Here is an 11460-nt window from a genome sequence, read left to right as displayed (position 1 = left end):
AATAATAATAGTTTAGGCACAAACTAAATGCAATGTCAAAAAAGATAACAGAGTCGTACATATTAAGCCATTTATAAATATCTATACCTCCCAACTAATTCCCAAGATGAACTAAAATGATTAAGTGAGAATATACAGTTATACTACTTTTAAAATACAAATCCTTAACTACAAGGAACACACTTTAGTCAAATTAAAGAAAACTATCCAGCTGTTTCATACACACTAGGTCTTGTTATTAGCATTTCCACAATACCAAAAGTACAAGGCAGTAAGTAGTTTAATGTATAGCTTTGAAGTGGATTGTGGCCATATTAAAATTGGTTTATCCACTATTATATTTTTTATAGACGTTAACTGCAATAAGCATGAAAAGCACCAAATTTTCCAAATGCAGTCCAGCCTAAAAGAAGAATCAAACTATTTTTAAAGCTTTGATGTTTTACTTGCGTTTTACACATGGTGTAATCTCATGACAGTCCAGTCATGGTTTAGTCTGGGATTAACTTGTTTAGTGTAAATAGGTCAGATGTGAGTACATGTCTTTAATCCTGCACCACATGTAGGATTTTTGTGACAAAAATATACAGTTGTGCGAAGTTTCACAAAATGTAAAAAAATAAAAAGAAAAAATAAATTCAATTTCCACAATGAGCTTGTTTTGATTGTTGTAAAGTGTTCAAATGACACAGTGATTTAAACTGACAGGCATGAGTTTTCCTGCACTAGCCTATCAGAGCAACATAGGGCCAGTCTGTTTTTATACAGTATACCTAATGGTTCAAGAGCAAGTAAAAGTATCATATTTTCCTCCATAAAATGTATTTTTATCATAGTATTAAATTATCCATTTTTATGTGTGAATCATTAGCTAAAAATAGATATCATTATGCTATCAATACTTTTACCAATTTGCATTTCTTTTTTTATCACAAGAAATTGGTCACAGTAATTAATCAATAGCAAATAAACAAATATCACAATTGTGTTTTGTCATTACTTTTAAAGTTTTAAACATGGCTTTACCTGAACAACATAAAAGCTCAGCTGAGCACATTAGAAAAAAACTGAAACAGGCGGCAACATTTCTCCGACACCGTGCTTGTTTTGTCCTCATGCAAAGCCGACTGGTCATAAAAGTACAAACATGCATGGTAAGTGGAAACTTCATAAACCTAATAGCTATTAAATTATAAGAGGTCTCACCAACTAGCAGCTGGTCTTGAATGAGTGACCAGCTGTTTAGGGAGCAGCTGATGTTAATGGAAATCTGTGTTTGTATTACACTGATAAAATACTGAGCAGTAAGCTGCACTCCATCATCGCTGCTTTCTCTACTCAATGTGACACGATAGAGAGCCCAAGTTTTATTTTTGTAGCCCAACTTCTCTGAAATTATTTCTAAACCACTGGTTCAAATAAAAGGTTGATTTCACAAGGAAATCTGTATTTTCAACTGGAATCAAAGGAAACAATTTTGTTAAGAAAATGGCAAAATACTTTTGTTGGTACAAAATAGCGAGGTTTGTTGAAGAGGTAAATGAGAAACAGTTTTCCATGCGTGTCTTTCATGGATGCTTTACACATCAATGTGACCGTCCTTGCTGGGGTCATTCCTCTGTACTCGTGCTTTGAATATTGCATCTTTAACACCGCCCACCGACTTCATGTGACTGATTACATTGTTCCGCATCAGGTCAGCATGGATAATGAAGTCAACTACACAAAGGTGTGAAGGAATGAGATTATCCATTACATATTCAGTTAGTTTAAATCTGTACAAATACCTCAGTTTAAAGTCATAAAGCATTTTATGTATATATATATTTTTTTTTTGTTAAATTAATGCTGACAAATAACAGTTTAAACTCTCTTTAACCTCTCAAATTTACAACTGAACCAGGAAACTTAAGATATGATTGTGTATGTTGTTAAATATACAATCTAAATCAGAAAAAAATATGAACCAAGAATAGAAATAATTTTATTATTAAAATCTTCTTGTGGATGGGTGTTCTGAACTGTAATTTTATTGTGCTCTGTACAATGACAATAAAGGTTTATATTATCTTACCTTATCTTATCTTTTCTTATCTTATCTTATCTTTTAAAACTGGAATTGCTCATTAGTATGTCAACTCAGAATATTTGAACAAAGCACTCAAAACATTTTCGTTTGGTCTAACAGTTTCTTTTTTCGCTCTGATTCAGTAAAGAGCTTGTGCAAAAAAAAAAAAAAAAAACCAAAAAATAAAACGTTTCCACTGCCAGGGGCTTGTTGACATGATCTTTCATGGCTGGAAAAACAATGACACTGCAAGTGAGGATGACCCTGCATTACTCACAGTTCACTAAGTCACATTGTTAGTGCACACTGGATCTGTAACTCCAGCTTTAAAAAGCCACTAACAGTTTCGGTCATCATTGTCTGCATAAAGAATATAAATTCTGTTTAGCTGACAACCCACAAAATAGATACGGTATATGCTGAATAAAATCCAAAAATCTCCTTTGAATTTGTGTTATTCCACACGCTGTAGACCTAAAGGACCAACAAATAAGGCCTGAAAAAATATTAACGATTCAGTCTTGTCAAACTCAATAACTTTTCATTGAGACTATAAATTTGTGGGAGGCTCAGGGAGAATCCTTGCAACTGTTGAGAAACTCTTGGCAGCCAGAAGATTGTCATGATAAAAAGGTGCTGTCTGCTCTGGGAGCAATTTTACTCCCAATTCGTGGGAGGTATGAAGGCCGTCTGCTCCTTTTTCATTTAGGCTTTCACCTGGTACTACTAAAACTTTATTACAGGTCATTTCATCTCTAAATTAATGCTGTGATCAAAAGATGAAGTTTAATTTTGCAAACAAAGCTCTCCGCTGATCTGAGAGGATGCAAACAACTGGTCAAGAGGGAAATTAATTTGAAATAAAGAATATATATTTAGAGGTTTCAACAACAAATTAAACATAAGATTAACATGAAAACAACCAATTTGCACTATTCAATTTGATGAAAARTGATAACAGCAAATGGAGATCTGGTTGTGTTTTCAAGCTCGATTTGAAGATGCATTGAATGTGGCATAATAATCTGTGGTGGTTTTGTGGTGGTTCTTAGAGATTTTAAAACTGTGCCAGCTCAAGACTTTTTTAGCCACTGAGCACCTAAACAAAAAGGGTGAAAGAGATGGACAAGCCAACTCAGAAAGGTCTCCTCATAAAACACATAAGCAACTTTCTTACATCTCCCAAGCTACAAAAAGGAGACACCTTACTTTTGTCCAAATCTAACCTTCCCTGTACCACTTTGTTTTTGTATTGACAATGCAACAGAACTACAACTCATTGCCAACTATTACCAGTCTTGTCCACTAGCTTTTCTTATTCAGATTACACAAAATACTTGTTGCTATGGTGAAATTTTGAGAAAATTATAGGCTTTTCTAAAATATATAAGCTACAATGTATCCTACCTCTGATAAGGCTGCAGCTCTGGATGCCTAAGCTAAAGAACACCTACACGCAGACCTATAAGTTCATGTGCATCAAACCTTTCTGTATAGGGTACAGAAGGATGCTCCATATACTCTCAGCCCTGAACAAACTGACAGCATCTTCCACTGCTGATGTGCTGTATTTTGCAATTCTTACGTTGGCAGAAAAAAAAAATTCAGACATTATTTGTTTAAATATAGTGAGAATTTGCCAGAGTGATGAATTTGTATCATTTTGTAGAACCCCGTGTAATACACACAGTTCTGAAATGAGTGAGAGTTTATGCATACATATTATTTTATAAATCTCAACCATTGCAAAACTCTATGTCTACAGCTACTTTGACGTGACAATTAAAACAAGCAAACAAAAAAAGCACGTTTAAGAAACATGAAACTGAGAAACTTGTTTGAGATACCACAAATCATAAATCTGTTATACTTGCTGGCCTTGTTTCAGGAATAACTACCACAATAAAAACTGCTGAGCAGAAAAAAAAGGTACCAGAAGCAATCGATTTTACGTTTAAAGGAACCAACTCTGCAAAAGTAATAAAGCAGTGGTCAGATCATAAACCAGGGMCTAAAAAGTGCTTCAGCACCAAGACTGGGACGTGGACTGACCAGACATGTCCGGAGCGCAGTCATTAGCGTACAGGCTAGTCAGACTTGTATGAATATCTGAACTTTGGCTAGCAAAAAGAGAGGAGCACACACAGCCTTTTTGAGGGTCTCTCTTGGAGTGACTCACTTTTTATGCTGCTTTAGCTCTTGGAATTAGCAAACTAATAATATTGTTACTGTGTTCTCTCTCTGAGGAAAAAGCCTCAAAATTTAAAGCCATGTTTCAAAACTTTATTTGCAGAAAGGATTCTCAAAATATCAATGCAACACTTGTTTGCCTTCGGAAGATTGACTCATAAAAAATGTATAGCTAATATTTCTGACTTTCTTCAATGGCTGGTTGTGCAGAAACATTGGCTACTGACTCGACCCTTTCATAGATTTTCCGAGTGAATTCACACGAGTTAAACAAGCTTTAAAATGGGTGAAGTGTAGCAGAATGTGAAAGAAAAATATGGTTTAACAAACGTTGACTAAACGTGTTGTTGTTGTTTTTTTTTTCTTTTCTCCAGTTGTAATATCACAAGAAATGAACCATCTTGTTTAGAGATGTGTGCTTTTGCAAAAGCCAGAAGAGACGTTACAGCAACTCGCCAAATAAACTGCCCAAAGTAAAAATCTGGCTCTTTGACAGCAATGAAATTTTACAGCAWGGAAGATCGGTCCAGCCAAAAGAGAGGACCTTCTAAAAAATGTCAAAGCTTGACATTGCATTAACTCTACTCCATTTACCACACTTTGATTTTAAAGCTGCTCTACACCTAAAACTCCCTTCAGGTCTGTTAGCAGCTTTCATTTGCCTTCCTACGAGTCTTTAAAAATATAGTTGTAACCTGAAAATAAGATTCGAGCTGCATAAGACATCAACAGTTAATTAGACAACTCAGGTGTATCTGTGGTAACAAAGTGTATCAACTTTTTTGTACTTTTTTATTTCAGTTGCTTAGCTTTTTAAAATAAGATGACTTAAAATATTCTGTGAACCGTTTCTATGAGAAATATTCAACCACATCCACCCACCAACTAATGAGTAATATGGGTGGCTAGATTATGTTTTCTTGGGGTAATGACAAATCTCTACAGAATGTTGGTTGAATATAAAGGTTCACTGAAGCAGTTTTTCACAAGGTGTTTTGTTTGTATTTTGTCGTGTGAAAAATGCATAAATTAAAAGAAAAAAGGCTTAATTATCCTTGCAGAACCAAACATGCTGACACAGTACTTCAGTGCACTGTTGGTAATATGCGCCATCTTTCAACAATAGGGTTCTCTTCTTGCTTACAGTATAAAAAGCATAGTTTTTTTAAACATACTGAGCATGTGCCAAYATTTCAAACTGTTTTGTAAGCCAACAATACTATCACATCTCATCATATGTAAAATAAGAAAGTAGTATACCCTGCTGTCTGGCCCCTGCAGTTTAACACACAACATTAAGCAGTGGAAACCCRGGGGTAGGGACAGTTAAAATTGATGTTGTAGACATGGAAGCTACAACCATCGATCGTTTGGTGTTGCTTCTATTGCCTCATCTCCTAAAAGCTATCAAGAATGTGTGCACAAGTTTGAGTTAAAGTGGGACTAAGAGRACAAGCAATCCTGTTCCACTTAGTGGGGGAACCATGGCTACCTCAAAGCCGTGCTTCAGCATAACAACATCGAGGGGTTCCTCGGTAGTCAATACTGCCTGCTCTCCCAGGAGACAGAAAACACAAAACACTGCCCGGCTCCCATTGATTGTATAGTCTCACACATGAATTATGGCTCTCTTTTTTTTTGTATTTCATTTGAAAAAAATAAATCAATTTCTTCTACTGCACATGACAAACACTAACTGATCCAAAACCTTTAGATGATTAAATACAGACGGCTGTCAGAGTCTGAAATATAGTGACATGAGGAGAAAGAGAGGGAAGCTATACCAACTGAGCTAATGTTCAAATATGATCATCCTTTTTTGAGCTTTGTTACCTATGTGTTCATAACAAGGATTGTCTTTTCAAAATATATTCAAAGGACACATGTGTTACCATTTTAAGAGGTTTAAAGTYATTTAAACATTACAGTAACTGAAAGATGTGTTGCAGAAGTTAACTGTTGTGTAACCACATAACCCCAAATTTGGGATTTAATCTACTGTAAAATAAATAAACAAATAAATAAATAAATAAATAAATAAATACAAGAAAGAAAGAAGAAACAGAATGGTTGAACAACACGTGTATAAAAGACAGTCTTGGGCAGATGGTGAGGCAGTGATAAACATATGTAATTATTTCCCAAAGGGCAGAGGATAGTCTGTCCATGCTTGGCAGCCTGGAAGCACAGCTTTTGCCCTTTTTTTCTTTCTTCTGTCAATATTTAGTAAAAGACTAATTCTGTACTTGATATAGTACTTCCTAAGCAAAAAAAACAAAAACATCAGGATTTGTTTGTTATTGTTACACCAACTTGAACAATAAGAATTAGTATTACGATTGTCAGAGTGGACATTAAATTACCCCTTAAAAAGACATGAACCAACCACAGACATAAGTATTCAGTTTAAAACAGTTTTCTCTTTGCAAAGAGTGAGAAGTTTCTGAGGACGCTTAAAGACAGATCTCAGCAGAAAGTTCTGACCTCGGCTGCGAAAAACTGTACAATTTATTACAAGCAGAGCACAGAGAGAAACATCTTGACCAATCACAGGGTTGTTTCTTATCAGTTAGTGCAGCTCAAAGCTGCAGAGATGCAAGAAAGACAATTAATACGGTTGATTAATGCAATAGGATCAAATATACAAAAAATGATAAAGTTTAAAAATATCTATCAATTATTATTATTATTTTATTATTATTATTATTATTATTAACCATTATTTAACCAGGCAAATCCCACTGAGATCACAAATCTTTTTCAAGGGAGGCCTGGGCCTGAAGTAGGGTTGGGCAATATTGGCAAAAAAATATCACGATTAATTGTGGTATTTAGCCGATGATTAATTTGACGATTAATCCCCTGGAGTCCCTGGACACCCTTATTTCGTAGTCAATGACCAGTTTAGTGGGAAAGATTTGCTCTTTGTAAAAAAATGTTCCAAATTGTGTGAAAAGTTACAGATTTCAGGCCATACATCATATTTTAGATTGTGTTGATAGATAAATAAATTACAGAACTTTATTTTTAATGTTTGTCATGGTTGAAGCAGAGAGGAGCACCGAGCGGACTGACCGGAGTAATCYCCAGTCAGTCTGCCTGGTGGCATTAATCGTATTAATCGTCAAGTGCCAAAAAGTAATCGATTAATGTTTTTCTGACGATTAATTGCACACGATACGACTATGTCCAAGCCTAGCCTGAAGGCAACCTTTTGTACATATTTTTGTTAAATTAAAAAAACACCTGAAACAGCATTGAACTCAACAGATAACAGGAATAGCGTTGCAAACAGAGACAACAGTGGTCAATACCACATTCTGAATAATCATTTTAAAATAATAAACAAATGCTGTTTAAAGACTGTTAGGTAGATAAAAAAGGGGCAAGTAAATATTCACTTTAGTTTTAGAAGACTGACGTTGATTAAAACAGATATGTTAAATAATCATAATGTATTTGACCAAAAATATGAAAATAAATAATACAGATTTGTTGCATTTATAATTTATTTTATTTTAGAAGTCAACCGAATACTGTAGGAAAATAAAGCGCATCTGCTGCAGTCATGGGAGGTGGCAACTACTTCTTTTAAAAGTGCTCTTATCTCATTAAACAGAAAAATATTAAAGAAAGCAAACTAGCAMTTATTTTAAAACTTGTTATTTAAAATGTCACTTTTTTTGTGAGCTACCCATTTTTGCAGAATGAAATTCCTTGAAAGAATGCATATTGCCGGTCACCTTTCATGACTATAAGATCATTTTAAGGTGAAAGGTGAGGAGTTTTAGCCACTTTCGAACACTTTGAGGCAAAGCCCGATCAAATCTGGCAGGGTGGGTGGTGGGTGGGTTGACAATGTATTGGCTTTGGCATCCCCCTCCAGGTAAAGTGAGCTGGTAACATGTGAACTTAAAAGACGAGCAGTTGTACGCTCATTGATTACCTTCTGAAAGTTTCAATAAAATATGTYCRGTGATTTAATGCCACAGACAGACACACACAAGCAAAAACATTGCCCTCAGCGCTGGGCAACATGGAGGAGAAAAAGCCACATTTGTGCAGCCTATAACAGAGTGGGTGTGCACACCTCCTTGCCAGTCAACAGCTCAGACTCTATATTCAGCTATGTGACCTCTGAAAACCCCTGTGATCCTCAATCTCCAGTTACAGGAAGGGAATGTGGCACACCGCACTGGGTCTGCATGCTTTGGCCTGACTCATGCTGTTACTGTACAGTGTTGTAGTAAATCCAGAATACCCTCAAATAATTACAGCTTTTAATGTTGACTCAGATGGAGCTAATGGACAAGAAACATGCAAAATGCACTTCATATACATTACAAAATTTACAATAAAAAAATACAAACTGTTTCAGAGTTTTAAGCAAACACTTAAAAAGTAACAAATGAATTAAGGCTGWCATAGTGCTGAAAGTAATTGCAGTTGCAGGGTGAGGCATGTCACATCACTTTGCGACTTCGCATCGTCCAGCTAAATAGAAACGGCACTTTAATAAACAAAACAGAATCGCTTAGGACAGAGCAACCTAACTTTTGCATCAACTTCCCATAGAAAGCAGACACACGTTCAATCCTTAGCAGAACAAAGAGATAAAGAAATGAAACCTTAATAAAAGATTAAAAGGCGAGAGCAGGAAGTCGCGCGAAACTTGCATTAAAAAAAATGGACAAACCAAGTGCCAATTAGGGACCAGCCGCTGAATAATTAGGCAGGCATAAATGCAGGTGTGTGAATGTTCATTTCCAAGTGACCGGTGTTTTGTTAGCTTAGCCTAGCAGCGTCGCTGGGCTGTGCCAGAACAAGCAAGTCGGTGCAGGCTTTCAGCACCGGGCTCGCTGGATAGCAGCGGTGGTGGGGGAGAGCAGTTTCGATAGCAGGGTGGGCGACGCAATAAAACGCCGCGCATCATCTCGTTGTAGAATTGTCGCGTGTTTCGGCGCAGATAATTATGTTTGCAGCCACGCGCATGAGCTATACATTTATATGGCTCAATAATGAATGGAAAGCACAGGACCTCGCCTAAGCTAAATGTTAGCAGTCGGTGCAGTAAGTGTAAGATGCTATCCGGGCTGCTACCAGGAAAAACCTCCCAGCTTCACAAGCCACGGCGCTCTCTCTCCCAACTAACTACTCCGTACCTTTAACTGTTGGAGATGACGCCTCTCACAGGTCCACAAACTGTGCACAGCACCCGGTCTTACTGAGCACTCCCCAAAAATAAAAATGGTGTCCTCCTGTTCAGTGAAACCCCCCCACCGGAGATTGACAATCCGGACGCTTCCTTTTAATCTTGTGGTGCTGAATCTGAGGCTGCACGCTTTTGTCGGTGTGTCGGATGTGCCTCCTCCCTCCCACGGTCCCTGCGAAATAATGACCCCTCCCAGCTCTCCGACCGCAACAACGGAGTAGGCAGGTGCAGACGATGATGCGCTAGTAACGGGGAGCCTTGCAACATAGTGGGCTGTGTGCTTCGATTCCAGGGTCGTCAAATCAGAGGAGGCTCCTCTGACGCATGCGCGGATTCGGTGAATGAGGAGCAAACACTGGATTGCTGAGCTTTGCCACAATTTTGAAGCTGAATAGGAATTAATGTAATCGCAGACTGTATTTATTCTGTATGTTGTGTCAGTGTACAAAAGATGCGCAACTCACCACACACTGTAAGACTTCCCAATAGGCTACAGCTTCTGAATGTAACTAAATAAAAAATACATTTTATTTTACAAAGCATCGCATAGAATAAATGATTGAACTGGTTTACCTATTTTTATATGGTTTTTATTCAGTTTAAATATTTGCAATGATTCAAGCAGGGTTGCCAATCTTTGGTCCCTATAAGGGGACCACTGCCCTCCACTTTATTATTTACTTTCTCCAATTCAGATGATCTAAATGTCTGAGTTATGCTCCTCATCATACCATCAGTTTCTGTTGAAACCCAGCACATTCATTTAAAGCAGGCATGCTGAAGCACAAATGCATCTAAAATGTGCAAATCAGCTGCTCCTAAGGAGTTTAACATCTACGTTTCAAGTTAGTCTGATTACTCAGGCTTTTCAGAGCAGATCTAATTTATTGTGCAATATTTTGTAAACATTAAGTAAAAATTTGTTGATTAACATCAGCTTTCTAATAAGATAAAACAATACATTTGGAAAACAAATGAACACAAAGACACTTATTGTAAAGCTTATTGTAAAGCAAAGAATGCATTAATTTACCACTCCAATAAACCACTTCATCCACCACAGATTCCTATTTTTGCATATAAAGAAACTGACTTTTTAAACTTGGGAACTTTAAAAGAACTGTAATAGAAGATAGTATTTTATAAGCACTGTAAATCAGCAGGCAGGCCACCTCACATGTGGTAGCTAGCTTGATTGTACTACATCACGGTCCTTGAGGTCCAATCTTAAGATCTTGCTGTTGACTTTTAAAGCTCTTATCACCATTCTGTCTGGCCCTTTAGTCTCGTTCAATCCTATATGTAGCCCGGGGCTCTCTGGTGGAGGTGACAGAGTGCAGTCAGAGCCCCGAAGTGACTGAACAAGCCACCAGTGGAAATAAGGTCAAGCGTTTTAGTGGGTTTTTTTTATACAGCATGTCTCAGTGGCGGATCTAGGATTTTTCAGTGTAAGGGGCCACAATATCCATAGAGGGGCCAAGTATTTGTTTGACATCCTTGCACACAAATCCCCAGTTTTTGTAAGGTTTATACACTTAATCAGTCGCACATGCTCAAACACTTGTAAAAGCTTGCACAGTAAATTCTCCTTATCAATTTTACATGATTTTTTACTGTAAATAAATAAAATACTTTCAAACACACAACATGTAAGAAAATCTAGCCATTGTTGTCAGTAAAAAATGTTGTTGTTTTTTTCTGCAGGATTCTTCAAATTGAAAAAGACCTGTAAGCTTGCTTCATGTTGGACTTACCTATTTGACTCGCTGGCGCTTCCAGTGGTTGGAATTGGAACTGCAGCCACCATAATTTTTATTGGGCAAGGACAGATGAGTGAAAGGACAGGGGCACTTCAGGGGGCCAATCAGATTTCAGATGGGGCCAATGCCCCTGTGTCCCTACCCCTAGAACCGCCCCTGGCATATCTGTTTTTTTTTTGTTTTGTGTGTGTGTGTGTGTGTGTGTGTGTGTGTGTGTGTGTGTGTGTGTG

General features: G+C 37.1%; 1 protein-coding gene across 2 annotated transcripts in view; it reads right to left on the bottom strand.

Annotated features, from left to right (window-relative positions):
* ctnna2 (catenin (cadherin-associated protein), alpha 2) overlaps nucleotides 1–9705 on the bottom strand; it is a 286505-nt gene extending 276800 nt beyond the window's left edge. Inside the window, exon 1 of one of the 2 annotated variants that reach the window (XM_014007866.1) lies at nucleotides 9421–9705. The gene's annotated coding sequence lies outside the window, so the exon portion shown is untranslated. The remainder of the gene's footprint in view (nucleotides 1–9420) is intronic. The other variant, XM_014007865.1, reaches the window with a different exon arrangement.
* Nucleotides 9706–11460: the final 1755 nt, after the last annotated feature.

The sequence above is a fragment of the Austrofundulus limnaeus genome, unplaced genomic scaffold (assembly GCF_001266775.1).
Source record: "Austrofundulus limnaeus strain Quisiro unplaced genomic scaffold, Austrofundulus_limnaeus-1.0 Scaffold45, whole genome shotgun sequence".
Classification (NCBI taxonomy): Eukaryota; Metazoa; Chordata; class Actinopteri; order Cyprinodontiformes; family Rivulidae; genus Austrofundulus; species Austrofundulus limnaeus.
This window is presented reverse-complemented; position numbering and strand designations above follow the sequence as displayed.